Source organism: Dermacentor silvarum, chromosome 2 (genome assembly GCF_013339745.2).
Source record: "Dermacentor silvarum isolate Dsil-2018 chromosome 2, BIME_Dsil_1.4, whole genome shotgun sequence".
NCBI lineage: Eukaryota > Metazoa > Arthropoda > Arachnida > Ixodida > Ixodidae > Dermacentor > Dermacentor silvarum.
The window spans coordinates 38,713,538-38,729,642 of NC_051155.1; the positions used below are offsets into that span (position 1 = coordinate 38,713,538).

The 16,105-nt window shown below is 53.0% G+C and overlaps 1 protein-coding gene across 1 annotated transcript in view; it reads right to left on the minus strand.

Annotated features, from left to right (window-relative positions):
* LOC119439972 (membrane metallo-endopeptidase-like 1) overlaps positions 1 to 16,105 on the minus strand; it is a 306,684-nt gene that overhangs the window by 49,140 nt on the left and 241,439 nt on the right. The window lies entirely within an intron of this gene.

Genomic DNA, 16,105 nt, shown 5'->3' on the forward strand with positions numbered 1-16,105 from the left:
GCTTGCCTCGAGTGGTCGAGTGGCCGCCTGCGGACTGCGCCAGCTGCGGTAGCTGCTGGGTACCAACTATGGCCATGCGTGGTCGCATTGCGGTGTCGGCTTGATTTTTTACAGCGTAAGCTGTTATCGGCTCATTCCAATAGCCGTTCCGGTTCGCGATGTCACCGCCGCCGCCGCCGTTGGACGACCCGAGCCTCCGCCAGTATGGTGGTGGCATCTAGTTAAGGTACCTGCAAATGGACCCTGCGCAGGCGCAGACGACGAGATACGATTCAGACGAGGTGCGCAATCAACGCGATGCCGATGTGAGATGTGCTTCACGTATTCTGGATACCTCTTCCAACGGCGGTGCCTCTTCGGTACACGTTATGGCGTATCCTCGCAAGGTACGAACCGCTGCTAAAGAAGCAAATCGTAGAGCTACGTGCACGGCTACAACCAGGCATCATGGGGCTCAGCAGACTGCTGTGCAGAGAGCATTTCATTACAAGCCGCATCTCGCCGTCGGCGCCGGGCGGACAGTACAGATCGTCCTCGTCAAAACGAGTCGAAGAGACTGTCTCGAAGACCCTTGTGTGCATGGTGCCGAAACTGGAGCAACTTTTGAGCCGCTCCACCAGCTTAAGCTGTGACTGTGCTGCGGGTGCCACGCAGGCCTGTGACTTTTTTAACAGCAAAGGTGTTTAAGCTGGTACTAGTCCTGTGGTGTACGCCCGAAACTTTGGCCGATCCTGGAGGTACTGCTGAAAGAGTGCAAGCGCAATGGCACATAGCCCTGTGAAATATCGAAGCTGTTTAAGCTCGAGGATGGTACGTCGATTGTACGCCGCAAAACCTCCGCCTGACACTTCACCCCACCTGCGCCGACCGCGCCGAGCCTCGCCACAGCTGCGTGAGCTGTGACGCCATCACGCGCGTCGCATCGTTTGGCCTTAGCTTTGCCGAGCCATGACGTCACCGCAGCATGTGGAGTGGTTGCCGCGGCTGCGCAGGGGCGGAGTTAAGCCGTGAGGTCACTGCGCCAATCCGTGAGAAATATAGCTCCGCGTCGCCGCCGCGGCGACACAAAAGCCCCTCCGTCTCCACGCCGAGCACATCGTCGTGAAGATGGGGCGGCCGAAGCTGAGCGTCACTCCTGAAGAGAAAGCGTGGCGCGAATGCCGCCGTGCCGCTACTCGAGAGCGAGTGAGACGACTTCGGTCCGATCCCGTGCATCGCGCCGCCGCAGCGGCGGCGAAACGTCGGCGATTCACAGAAAATCCAGATTTACGAGCCCGCGAAACCGAGCAAGGGCGTTTGAGCGTCCAGAAGCGTCCCGATACTTTAATGACCGAGTGTTCGTAGCTCCTTGGGCTGTCGATGATTCCGGATGATCATGTGCAATAAGTGGCTGAGTCTCGAAGCATCATCTCGCAACAACTTGGCCGAACCAAAATAAAGCTAGGTAGGGTCGCCAGCTTCGCTGTTTGCCCAGTCTTCGCATCGCTAGTGTGAAGCTGCCCCTAATTTGTTTTGCGAGAAATGGCAGCGAAATCATCTGATTAACCACTCTAGGCAAGTGTGATTATGAATGTAGCTATCTATGGCAGTCGTGTTAAACTCTTCGCAAGCGCTTAGCCACAGCGAGAACGGTACAGTTTTGGCATCACGTTCTGGACCCCACATTCAGTCAAACCCTTTGTTGCATAAAGAAGAATACACAACAGTACAGCGGTTACCTTTAGTTTTGCATTTTTGTGCATGCAAAAAGGTAAAAATCTTCTTTCTTCTTTCAAGTGTTTTTTTTCACACACTATAGAATGACCACCACAGTTCAAAATGTGGGCACCAGCTTCGGTTTATGTAGGTACTGACGGCTTTTATGCTCCAAAGGCGAGAATAATTTAACAAGAAAAACACACGTACAAAATACAAAATTTTGGTACGTTGGAATGAAATACCAAAAAAGAGGCCAACTTCATTTCACGCTGACTATGGACGCTAATGCGTTTAGCGTTGAATCAATGTGGCGGTACAACGTATTGTCACCTTCGAATCTAGTTAGGTACGAGGCGTGTACTAGAGCGAGATTCCTATTTCCCACTTCTCTAAGAACACTTGACACCGTCTAACGCCGCCACCGCGAAATCTGCACGTGGCCTCCGAAATGCATGGCGTGAGAATGCGTGAGAATGCTGAATAATTCAGTTGCACTATCACCAAGATCGGCCCTGGTGATAGCGCAACATACTCAGTGACCCAAGTTCATCCGATGTTTCGTATCAAATCCGGCTACTTCATCAGGGCAGCACGATGCGCTAACCATTCGACCATACATAATAGATACATACGTACTGTAGTGAAGAGAAATGCCCAGCACTGCAGTCTCATCGGCAGTCTTACGGGAGGCCCGAGCTCTAGATTGGCTGAGCTGCTCTGGTTGAAACGCACTGCCAACGCTGCTTGCTGCTCTCTTGTTTTGTGTTCGCACTAGATTCTGGTGGAGGTGCTGTGGTTTTTCCGCAACCTGGAATTACGCACCCGAATTCTGCCATCCGTCATGCCTGACGACCCCAGCCCGACATCCCCAACGGTTACACCAGCCATTGTAGGTGCCGGTGCCCAGCGTCAGCGGGATCCTGACATCTTCAGCGGCACCGATGAGAAAGACGTTGAAGATTCGCTGGAATCGTGTGAACGAGCCAGCAACACCAACAAATGAAACGATCCTCTCAAGTTCAGCAACGCGATTTTCTATTTATCGGGCGTCGCCAAGCTGTGGTTCAAAAACCACGAAGCCGATCTCCGCATGTGGGGTAGCTTCAAAACCAGCATCGCAGAAGTTTTGGGCCGCCCTGGGATGCCCAAACTTCTCATTGAACAACGCCTACGAAGCCGATCCCAGCAAACTGGTGAAAAGTCTACCACCTACATAGAGGACATCTTCCGGCGTGTTAACCCGACGATGGCAGAGGCGGACAAGGTATGTCACATCATAAAGGGCATTTCCGACGATGCCTTTCATATGCTGCTGTCCAATAGCCCAGGCACTGTTTCTCAGGTCATTGAGCTTTGTCAGAGTTTAGACGAGCTCTGCAGGCAGCGTCTTCTCACGCGGCGCCCACCTGTGTCCGACGAAACTCTCGCGAGCATGGCCGTGGCTCCTGAGATCGACTCCCTCCTTTGCCAGATAAAAGAGTTTGTCCGTGCTGAGGTCGCTCGTCAGCTTTCACTGCTGTCCTCAGCCACGTCACCACCCTCGCCTTTACCGGCCAACCTTCGCCAGGTCATAGAAGAGCAAGTTTGGGCAGCTCTCCCTTCCACCCGCGAGACTCCGCCGGTGCCGACTTCCGTTGCTTTTCCCACACAGCAGTGGACAATTGCGCACTCCTGACAAACGGCCAATATGTTTTGCGTTTAGTCTACCTGACCACGTTGCACGATTTTGCCGTCGCCACGCAACATCCTACCACCGTAGTTTCGACAACGAACCATACGTTGCACCTTACCGGTCGTCCTCCGCGTCTCAGAACCCTGGCCAGATGTCTTCTTACTCGGACCACCGCCCTCTTGTTGACCGCCGTTCGCCATCGCCCCGACGCCGCTCGCTTTCGCCGATGTGTCTTCGTCCTTCTACGCCGGAAAGGGAGAACTAAGCCGCTATTCTGGACATTCCGCCATTTTCTTCGAGGCGTGACGTAGGCGCGACGCTTACAAAATGGCGCGGATAGCCCAGTTTCGCTTTCGTAACGTGACGCAAATTTGACGTTTCGCCTAAGAAACTGTAATGTAGGCATTGAACATAGCGTGGTTGATAAAGCAAAACAGTTTTCCTCCCCAGTGAAAATAAAGCAGCTAGCTCAAAGCGTACGATTATTCGATCAAAATCGTTTCTCGCTTCCGTCGTCTGCATGCGCGCAGGCTGTCGTCTGCTTCATTAGCTAGGATGCGTGTCCTCGGGAAACGGAATGAGTCATCGTATATTTGCGCCCACGCGATTACTTTCTACCTTGAGGCAATATACGCGACGTGCTAGTGATGAACAGCGCCCGCTCTAGGCCGCGTTATCGCTATCTCGTGATCCGCAAGTGACTGAGCCCGACACGTCTGGCTGAGAAGCGGCCGAATACCATCGATAGCGTTGCGCGCGCCACAGGTATCCGCTTGAGCGACGCAAACGCCGGCACTGCCATCTCTTGTGCACTTCGCTGCTTACTCGCACCGCGAGAGGAAACTTCAAGGCGCCGTCTTGCATACATTTCTTTTTGTAAATTAAAATGTCACCGTTGTCATAGCCTTTGATGACGCGAAAAGTCATTAATACTGATTAAAATACAAACACAATAGTGAAAAGTGCGAAATGTCGCAGAAAGTTTGCTAGTTTCAACCAATATTATTTCAAATAAACGTGTTTTTAATAGAAATGATGGTTCAAACTACAAATGCCAACACCACCCGAGAGCGATGCAAATGCTATGAGCACGCGTTGTGAACAAAAGATTTTCATGGCCCCAAATGACAGGGAAAATGCGGCGATACGCATGCCTCTCGACTGACACTGCATATGGCCGCTCATTACCATAATTCGCGCGGCTCGTCGCACCACAAATTATGGCGGAAAATCTGTGCAATGGCGGCCCAGCGCAACGTCACGCAACGTCAAATTGACGTTTACGAAACGACCCTTGCTGTGACGCTCTTCACGCGATATTCTTTCAGCCAATCAACAACTGACATGCCGGCTATCTTGGAACGCCACCACACATTCGCGAAATTGCAGATGCATTCCACAGGCTTCTGCACGCTACCGTACACTTTCTTTTTAAAGCGCTAAAGTCGCAATATTGGTGCCAAGGACCACACAAAAGTATTAGTCGATAAAATTTGCAGCTCCACGTCACGTTTCGTCATTCTGACGACAACGCAAAATAGCATTTTGCAAAACTTCCGTTTCCCGGCACAAATTTCAAAACACGTGACCTCTGGACAGCCAATGAGACAGCCAAGATGGCGGATAATGGCGGCCGTGCAGCCACCATGCGTGTCCAGAATAGAGCCTCTAATCGCCGCAGTTCCAGAGGCAAGAAGAGCGTCACCCACGAACAGACCAAGGCCTCTCCCTTCCCCGACTAATGTTAATGATGTACTATCGGCCAGGACAGTAAACGGACCACGGCTCCTGCGGCCGGAGCGCTGCCTGGCCACAAGGGGGCGCTGCTGTTTCGCTCCACGCGCTTGGGTCGAGAGTGCCGTGGGTGACGTTAAGCTTCTCCCTCACTCTCGAGCTCCGTCTCGTCACGCTTCATAAAATGCCTAGTGCGTCTTCCGGTTGCGCTGCTGCTGGCGGTCGCGATGAAAGGGTCCGTGCATAGCCGGTATTCAACACATGGCGCTGTCGCGCGCCGTAGCCAAAGGCCGCAGGGAATCAAACCCCGGCGCTGTGAAAGAGCAAAGACCTGCTCTGTTATTTTTTTCCCTATATTGACCTAACCTGCCATACTAGTGTCGGTCGCCTACGTAACTTGCTGCTCGAGTTTACGCAACATTGCGCAAGGCGCCGCAGCGGCGGCTGACGCGCGCGCTTTAACGCCTGCGGCATAAAGGCACGTTCACATAAGCGGCGTGGTGACTTGCCGTGCACCAGGGGCGTAGCCAGGGGGGGGGGGGGTTCATTTTTTCGCCCGATTTTCGTACCGATCTTTATAGCCTGGAGGAAGCCTTACAGTCCTTAACTGCCGCCGGCCTTCAGTTCAACCTGAAGAAATACCACTTTGGCGCAAGTCAGCTCACTATCCTTGGCCATGTAGTATCTTAAAAAGGTATTCTTCCTGATGCCGCGAAGCTCCGTGCAGTTGCCGATTTCCCCAAACCTACGCTGTGTGTTCCATCGACTCTGTGAACAAACCCTGTGATCCGCGGGTGAGCGGGCTGCAACAGGGATGCCACAGAGTTCGGTAGTGGCCAGCAGCACATCGAGGCAGCTCTGCATCGCTGCGTCTACGGCAACCACATTCCTTTTCGCGTTTACGCGCACCGCAGTCACTCCCTGGAAAGACGATAGTGCACTAGCCAGTGCAAGGCGCGATTCCTTCTCGAAGGAGCCGCCCTTCTTAGAGGGCCCCAACAAGACCGTTCCTGCCACGGCAGGATTTGAGGCCAGGGCCACGGCGATTCTCGTGCGATGGCGGGCGGCGCGCGACATCACCAGGCTGAAGTCATCAGCAACCTCAGGCATGCTGCCAGCAGGCTCGTGGGCCCTCACCCGACTGGTGATGGCCTAAGGCGTCGGCTGTCTGTGGTCAGCCTGCTGTGGGGGGGGGGGGTTGCTGAGGTACACATTGAGGCGTCCTGCAAAGAGCTGCAACCAGCAAGGGGTGCGCCAGCCGGGGGGGGGGGAGCGCTTGGCCTATGCTCTTTTCTATTTCTTCGGCTTTTTCGTTGCAACGTTTGTGGCTGGCCGCTGATTCCTTTTCAGGAAGTCAGCTGCACTATGTTGGGGCACCTTTTGGTGAGGTCCAAGCTGACGAGGTTCTGCTGTCTCCTCGGAAACAGTCACTCAGGTAAAGGTAGTAGCCGGCTACCCAGGAACAGCAGTTGATGCGGACTTTTCTGCAGTAGGGGTGGTGGATGCAGCGACTGCGCCCGTTGTGGCCGTCGCTGCATCTGGAGCTCATTCTCCAGCAGCAGAGCCGGATGGAGGAGTCAAAGGCTTCCGCTTTGAGTCAGGTAAGGCACCGAGGCTCTTCGACTGCTTGGGAACCTCCTCCTCGTCCTCGCTGTCTCAGCCACGCTTCCGGGAGGTTGACTCGACCACGACTGCTTCGTCGGTGGTCATGGAGAGCTCCACCGTGACTGGCTCAAAGGTATCCGTGGGCTGCAGTGCCGCGGGAGCTGGAGTGGTCAGGGGGAGATCATTTGGGACCTCTGCCGATGGGACCGGAACATCGGCGACAGACGCAGCCGGGGCAGATCGGCACTGGATGGCCACGCAGCGCTTCACCAACCACTGTTCGACGATGTCCGCAGCCCTTGCCCGTGCGGCATCGCGATGCCAAAGCTCAAGGCCCAAGGACTGCGGCATGTCGACCGTCGCACTTGCTGAACGCTGATGTCCCTTGCGGAAAGGTCGGCAGGAGGTTACCCCGAACTCCGCCATGTCGCGTGGGCTTTGCGGGACACGGGAACGGCTACCGCAAGTTGCACAAACACCGCGCGAGCACGCGCACGAGAGGAGGACGACGCTCACGTAATGCACAAAATGAACGTGGTACAGCACAGGGTGCAAGTACGACACGCACCCACGGACACCTGACACACAAGGCGCATGCATAGCGGCGAACACGTGGCACGTGTAAATCGCAAAACACTCGGGCATGTGCAATTCCAGCAGGCCAGGAGCGCGTTGCTCGCGGAGAATCCAAGCGCAAGCTGGAGGTTAGGCCGAAGTCCTTGTCGTGCCACGGCCGCTCGATGAACGCTAGGCCTAGTGGTCCGCGTTCGGCTTGAAGCAGGAAAGTCGAGGACTTGATGATCGGGCCGGAATTGGCCGTGAAATGGTGGAAACGGGTGTAGAACACCTTCACTGACCAATTGCGGCTGGAGTCAGACCATGGTAGGTCGAAAACCGCCTTTCCGAGTCTAAATTTGCGGAGCCGATGTTGAGTGCGTCCGCTCGCTCCTGTAGTTGTGAACTCGCTGCGCCGAGCTGTGGGCATGTCGGAAGGCGCAGCGCCTATGCAGTGCTCTCTCCCTTGCTGGCACCTCTCTCACGCCCGGGCATGCAAAGCTGCAGCCTCCTCCTCCTCTGGTGGATATAAAAGGCCGGCGCCTCTGGTATTCAGTGCCTTTTGGTCATCAAGCTTTGTCCTCATTAAGAGGTAAGCGTATTACCCTTTGGCTACCTCTTGCCTCGTCACTATCAGGATCTCCTCCAGCCCACACCTTCGGCCCTCATGTCACGCTACCAATGAGAGCCTGGTACAGCTGGTGGCAGCGGTGGGATGGCAGTGGACCTTGCAACTTGTGCTGACTGAACGAACGTGACTAAAATCCCGTGACTGCAGCTACGTGAGTGTCAAACTTTTCCCATTTGAGATTTGCCAAGATTTTGAGATTAGCATTAAAGCTTGAAGCTGGCAAGTTGGCTTTATCGATATTTACCTTTCGCATTATGACACTTGCTAAGAGGTGATAAAAATACATAGGTAGAAGGGTTCAGTGTCTGAGCTGGTCATGGATCTGTATTCTCTGCGCTTGCCTGCTTATTGCTATGTGCAGAATTGAGGGTGGAACCGGCGAACGCCATGCACAAGCCGCAAATAACCCGGGCTTTACTTGCCTCTGACACAGATGATAGCGAGCGCATTGAATGTTGGGAAGTTATCAAGAGCGCGAGGCAAGCGTAGAGGCGAGCTGAACAGAAGAAAAAAAAAACAATTGCGTAGAGCTAGAATTGCAAAAAGCGAAGGCGACCATTGAAACACAACGGAGAGCCGCAGAACCCCTAAAAAAGTTTAGCATGAAGGATCTGCTGCAGCCTTTCCAAGTAGGAGAGGACATTATAATGTATCTCGTGAACTTTAAAAGGACCTGCCAAAGAATGAAGTTCCCTAAAGCGTCGTGGCCACAGCGCCTGTTGACAGTATTGCCGTGTCACGTAAGGGACGAGATGGAGAGACTTAGCGTGGAGCAGTATGATGATTACGATGTTGTAAAATCCAGTCTTCTGAAGAGGTACCGCTTGTGCCCAAAGGAGCTTCGGCAGCGCTTTAGAAAAGCCACGAATTTTAAAGACGAGTCCTAGGTTTAGTTGGCCTACAACTTAACGCTCAACTTTGTGGAATGGCTTAAGAGCGCGAAAGTCTACGGATACGTGGAGAAGGTAGTCGAGTGCTTGTGCCTTGAGCAGTTTTACGACTTCATCCCTGACTGAATGCACTTATGGACCCTCGACAGACGCGACATGACTACAGTTGAAAAATCAGTAGGTCTTCCCCTGTCGAGGGATTGGGTGTAAGCGAAGCTTGTGTGTTTCTCGGTGTTCCTCCGAACAAATTGCACTGACGAGTACCACGTTGTGCTCGAACTACAACCGACCACACGCACTGCAGCTGGTTCTGAAGTAGGGCTTGAGAAGCTCACGTTGAAACCTGGCCGTCGCAATGGGAAGTTGGCGCTAGCGCTGCCGAGGCGTGCACCACGTTTGGGCTCAACATATCGCTTCCGCAGCTCGGAGTCCGCGGCTATTCGCTGACGTTTTGCCTGGGTGTTTGCTGTGTCTACGAGATTACTTTCTTCCGAACGCAACACGCGTGAGCTGACTTGCGCCAAACTAGCATTTGTTCAGGTTGAGCTGAAGACCGGCGCCAGTTAGGCATTGTAACATTTCCTCCAGCCTACAGAGATGGGTGGGAAAACCGGGCGAAAAAATAACCACATCATCTAAGTAGCACAGACACATTTTTCACTTGAGACCATGCAAAAGGTTGTCCATCATACGTTCAAATGTTGCTGGGGCGTCGCAAAGCCCGAAAATCATGACATGAAATTCATATAGGCCATCTGGTGTTACAAAGGTCATTTTAGGTTGGCCTTTGGGTGCCATGGGGACTTGCCGATAGCCGCTACGTAAATCGATAGAAGAGAAGAACTCCGCGCCTTGGAGACAGTCAAGGGCGTTGTCAATTCTCGGAAGAGGGTAAACATCTTTACGAGTTGTTTTGTTAAGACGACGGTAATCGACACAGAATCGAATCGATTCGTCCTTCTTCTTAACAAGAACAACGGGAGACGCCCAGGGGCTATCCGAAGGCTGAATTACGCCGCGCTTCAGCATGTCAGCTACTTGGTCGTCGATGACACGGCGCTCTGTCGCGGATACACGATATGGTCTTTGTCGATGTGGCGCACTGGTACCTGTGTCGATGCGATGACAAACAGTTGACGTGCGGCCCAAGGAAACATGTTGGCAGTCGAAAGACGAACGGAACTTGTCGAGAAGGCGTAGAAGCTGGGCGCGTTGGGAAACAGTCAACGTGTCGGCGATGGAGCTATGTAGAACATCGGGCGAAGTCGGCTGCTGCGCGGAGTTACAGATCACTCCGGCGAGCTCTGAGTGGCGATGGAACCAGTTCGCATGTCAATGATGGCAGCAGGGTCGACACACTGGACTCGGCCAATGCACTCCCCACGAAGCAGAGTGAGAGGACAGGACAATCGGTTGGAGACGAGCAGTCTGCTGAGGCTGGCATGAACGTCCAAAACAGCGAAAGGCAGCGGGGAAGATTTGCGACGAGCGAATGGTGGTTGGCGTAAAAAGTGCGCTGGCATCAGCAACGATGTTGCATGACACTGTGGCAAGAGCAAAAGAGTGCGGTGGAATTGTAACGTCTTCGGCAACAAAAACTTTACCTTCAGGTTCACGAGCGTCAAGGAGCGGGGCGTCGCACAGCGTTTGAAATTCCGCTTCAGCGCGAGAACAGTCGATGACGGCCTTATTAGCGGATAGGAAGTCCCAGCCCAAACTAAGATCGTGGGAATAAGCACACAGCACCAAAAATTCGACGATGTGGAGGAGGGCGTTGATCACAACACGAGCTGTACACGCAGCTGCAGGCGAGATGCGGCCTGCGCTGGCAATACGAAGGGATACGTTTGACAGTGGCGTCATAACGTTCCTGAGCAAACGGCAAAGCTTGGCACTAATAGACACTTTTAGTTGGGCGTACGTAACAAGCCTACGTACGCAGGACGATACGTTGCGTACGGTGCAAGCGAAGCGCGCAAGAACACTTTTAGTTTACCGTATCGACCATGTCGGGATGCGTTTCGTTCAACTAGACGTATCATACGTGAAATGAAACAGCTTTTGAGTGCTTCTTAGCGCCATCGTGCGGTGGCGGCCGCGATAACGGCCACTAGCACCCAAGTCAAGCCGAATCGTTGGATCAACGTTTTTGCGGTGTTTGCGTCGTTCTGCGTGGTTTCGCGAAGTCGCCTTTTGCGTGCGCGTACGCTTTTACCGTGTGTTTGGTCGCGCTGTGTTCTTTTAGACTGACTGTGTTGAACCCTTCACTGTAGCCTTGCCGTGCTGAGCCCTGCGGTGTGTGTGCGCGCTTAGTGTGTGGTGTGGTTTTCTTCGTACTTGCCGTGAGTGTACCGCCTTTGTTCAGCTCGGCGTGCGCGCTTAAGGATGCCACCCTCAGGCGTTTTATCAAATGCGCGCTTGTTGTCGGTCCTGACTTGGGCCGAAATTGATGACCTCCTGTTGTCCCATAAAGAGCGGCGGCTGCTAAGGCATGAGTATACCTTGGATGAGCTTGAAGACGAAATGAGGCGAAGCAGGGATGCCGAATTGGTGAGGTACCGTTCTCAACATGGACTTCTTGACATCGACGGCATGGACTCTTCAACGTTCAAACTCATGTTCCGGTTCCACAAAAATGACTTTGACGATCTCTGTAGTGCCCTGCTAGTGCCGCAAGAAATCACAACTGCACAAAACTGTAACAACTGTAAAACAACTGCAGACTTACTTTTTTTGACTTCGGCGATCGTTCGCCGAGTAGCGCGACAGCAGCAGATTTAGGCGCTCGCGCACACTGCGCGCCGTAAAAGGCTTCTTGAGGACATCTCTGAGGCGCCAAGCGATCTCCTCCCATTGTTCGGAATGCCTGAACAGATCGCTCGTCTGCACCTCCGTTAGCAGCGCGACATCGTCTTTCAACGCAAAATAAACTCGATTCGCGCCGGCTTTGTTGTTGCTCTGTCCGTTCGCCATGGCAGCCATCTTTCAAGCGCTACGTCCGCTACGTCTGGTTACGTTTACGTGCGCCGCGTTTTTTTGCGGGCGTACGCGCGCATCTCTGGAAGAGATACGTTACGTACTGCGCATGCGCACTTCTCCCCCGCAGCCGCGCTGCGTACGTAGGCTCGTTACGTACGCCCAACTAAAAGTGTCTAATAACTGAAACTGCGGCACCAGTGTCAACGAGGGCGAGTGCAGCGACGCCATCCACATATACATCAATAGCATTAGTCGGAGAAGGGAGAGGCCTTGGTCGGTTCGTGGGTGATGCAGTTCTCGCCTCTGGAACTGCGGCGATTAGTTTTCCCGGTCCGGCGTAGAAGGACGACGACGCATCGGCGAAAGCGAGTGACGTCGGGGCGATGGCGAAGGGCGGTCAACAAGAGGGCGGTGGTCTGAGTAGGAAAACATCTGGCCAGGGTTCTGAGGCGCGGAGGACGACGGGTATGGTGATACGTATAGTTGGGTGTCGAAGCTACGGCGGTAGGATGTTGGACGGCGTCGGCAAAATCGTGAAATGTGGCCAGGTAGACCACACCCAAACCCATTGGGCGATTTTCAAAAGTGCACCATTGTACACTGCTTTGTGGTTACCGCGGCTGAACGAAGTGAGGAGCTGGACGCACTGGCACGGCTGATGGGAATGGCGCAAAGGTCTGAGGTGGCGGCCGTGCGAGAGCCTCGGCTTAGCTGAGAGGTGCAGTCACCTCGGGAAAAGCAATGGGAGTCGGCACCGGCGCAGTCTCGCGGGCAGAAGCGAGACCTGCACAAGCTTGCTCTTGGATAACCTGGCGAAGGTTGGCCGGTAAAGGCGAGGGTGGTGACGTGGCTGAAGACAGCAGGTAAAGCTGATGAGCGACCTCAGCACGGACGAACTATTTTATCTGGTAAAGCAGGGAGTCCATGTCAGTAGCCGCGGCCACGCTCGCGAGGCTTTCATCGGGCACAGGTGGGCGCCGTGTGAGAAGACGCTGCCTGCAGAGCTCGTCGAAACTCTGGCAAAGCTCAATGACCGGAGAAACAGTGTCAGGGCTTTTTGACAGCAGCATGTGAAAGGCATCGTCGGAAATGCCCTTCATGATGTGACGTACCTTGTCCACCTCCGCCATCGTCGGGTTGACACGCCGGCAGAGGTGGACGATGTCCTCTATGTAGCTGGTGAACGTTTCACCAGTTTGCGGGGATCGGCTGCGTAGGCGTTGTTCAGCGCGAAGCTTGCGCACGCCATGGAGGCCGAAAACGTATGTGATGCTGGTTTTGAAGCGAGCCCACTTGCGGAGATCGGCTTCATGGTTTCTAAACCACAGCTTGGCGACGCCCGAGAGATAGAATATCGCGGTGAGGAGCTTGAGGGTGTCGTCCCATTTGTTAGTGTTGCTGGCGCGTTCATACGATTCCAGCCAATCTTCAACGTCTTTCTCATCGGTGCCGTTGAAGGTGTCAGGATCCCGCTGACGCTGGGCACCGGCACATACGATGGCTTGAGTAACCGGTGGGGATGTCGGGCTGGGGTCGTCAGGCATGACGGATGGCAGAGTTCGGGTGCGTAATCCTAGACTGGGGGAAACCGCAACACCTCCACCAGAATCTAATGCAAACACAGGACAAGAGAGCAGCAGGCAGCGTTCGCAGCGTGTCTCAACCAGAGCAGCTCAGGCAATCTCGAGCTCGCGCTTCCCGGATGACTGGCGATGTGGCTGCAGTGCCGGGCATTCCTCTTCACTACAGGCTAACATTTTATTGCGATAGCAATTATATGGACACTCAAAAGCAGATTTCTGCCGTCGGCGTCGCCGTCGCCGTCACCGTCGCCGTTGCCGTCGCCGTCGCCGTCGCCGTGAGGTTCCGTATGACGTCATTTGGAGAAGAAATCGTCGCCGCGCGCCGAACGCTGTATGTGCGAGTGAAAGGGCGCGAGGGGCGCGTCTTTCACGGGGAGTGAACGCACGGCGGAGAACAAACGCGCGTTCTGCGCCGTGCTCGCTTAAGGGCTGCAGAAGTAGGCGTCTCTGCTCTCCTTCACAATCACCATGTATGTAGAGCAAACGCGCCTTCTTCCAACGAGCGAGAGGCCGTGGGGGAGGGGGAGGGAAGGGAGGCGACGTTCAGCTGCGGCACGCAGTGCCTATTTATATCAGAGGCTCCGGCAACAGTCACCAACGCCGCACGCATTTTGAGCGAACGCGGGCAAAACGCCGATGGCGTCGACAACAGTTCTGCGTGTTGTTGCTACCAAAGCCGCTCACCTTACTTCGTATGACATTGCTGTGTTGCTATCGCATTCATTGCTTCGCCCTTAGGGCGAAACTGTGACATTTTTTTCGTTGCAGCGCTCTTTGTGCGGTCCTTAACTTGTTCTCGAGCTTCTTTGTTAACCTCCAAGTTCCTGCCCCATATGTTAGCACCGGTAGAATGCAATGATTGTACACTTTTCATCGACAGTCGTAAGCTCCCAGTCAGGATAAGGTATTGCCTGTCATATGCACACCAACCAGATTTTATCCTTCTGTAAATTTCCGTCTCATGATCACGGTCCCTTGTGAATAATTGCCCTAGATAAACGTACTCTTTTACAGACTCTAGAGGCTGACTGGCGATCCTGAATTCTTGTTGGCTGCCAGACTATTGAACATTATCTTTGTCTTCTGCATATTCATGTTCAATCCGTTTCTTACACTTTCTCGATTAAGGTCCTCAATCATTTGCTTTAATTAGTCTCCATTGTTGCTGAATAGGACAATGTGATCTGCAAACCCAAGGTTGCTGAGATATTCGCCGTTGATCCTCACTCCTAAACCTTCCAAGTCTAAGAGCTGGAATACATCTTCTAAGCATGTAGTGGATAGCATTGCAGAGATTCTGTCTCCTTGCCTGACCCCTTTCTTGATAGGTAACTATCTACTTTTCTTGTGGAGAACCAGGGTAGCTGTAGATATTTGCCAAGATATTCACGTATGCCTCCTGTACTCCTTGATTACGCAATGCCTCTATGACTGCTGGTATCTCTACTGAATCAAATGCCTTTTCATAATCTATGAAATTCATATAGAGAGGTTAATCAGGTAATCAAGTTTATCAGGTAATAGAGTTTCTCGAGTACCTGATTGATGACATCAATATGCCCGATGATCAGATATCAAGATGCCAGCAACAAAGGCTCTATATACTACATACAAATTGTCCATTCACCTCGCGAGAATCATACAGAATCATACTTCGTACAAAAGTGTAAATGCCTACACTCGACGAGAATTGATTTGGGACGTGGCGAACTAGAATAAAAAAAGCTGCAACTTAAACATGAAATTCTCATTACAAAGGTTCAAAACACGTTATGCGACCAGCTAACCTCGATGCATAAGTTTCCTATTCCTCCGTTGTCAGCTCTTCCTTGCCTCTCCCCCAGGACTCAATTCTTGTGCGTCGTCCGTGCTTGTACGCATATATCAACCAATCGAGCCTTTTACCATGTACACCGGCCCCCTACCGCTTTTTCCGCTGTCACACTCCTATTTGTTCTTCCGTTATGATTTTTTTGTCGTTCCTTCTGCCCCCCCCCCCCCTTTTTTTTAAAGAGCTCCCCCTCCGACAAATTCTAGAGTCTCAGACGACAGAATATTTTTTTCGGGGCCTTCACCAGATAGGGCCGCGCCTCTTCTGTATACCGCCGTGACGAACGCCGAGCTACTGAGGCTAACGTCCCTTGAAATACCAAGCCGCTGCGTTACAACTGACCCATCAATTGCCCCCAGACTCCGTGTCGCCATCTTAGTACCTTCAAGTCTACCAGAAGGACTGCAGCTGCGCTACTCCAGTCATTCCTTCAACTCATGTCCTTTTGTTACTCGCGCACTGACCGGCCCTTGTAAAACCGCAAACGCATGCCGCCTACGACACCTACAGCTTCTGTTCAGTTCTCTGAAGGCTTCCTAACCTTTCTCTGCCCCAATACCCTCCTATGTCCTTCTTTTTATTTTCTTTTTCTGCCGTCTTCCCGCTCTCTCGCTCTTGTACCCTCGTCTCAGAAACCCCGCCTAGAGACTCCGAGCGATAGCGCCCATTCTCTTTTCAGTCTCTCCCCTTACAGCCAGCCGCCTCCGACAACGGCCACCATGTGACATCACTCTACTAACCAGTTAAAACTAACCTGCTGAGGGTGACAAGGCCGCCTTTGACGAAGATAGGTCTTAGTATGCAAACGTTTACCAGCTTTCCTGAGGCACCTTATTCTTATAAACATAGATGCCGGCTGATTTTTTAGACCGTATGAAATTTTAATTATCGCCTTTGACAGATAGCATAATTCTAGTCGTTGAACTG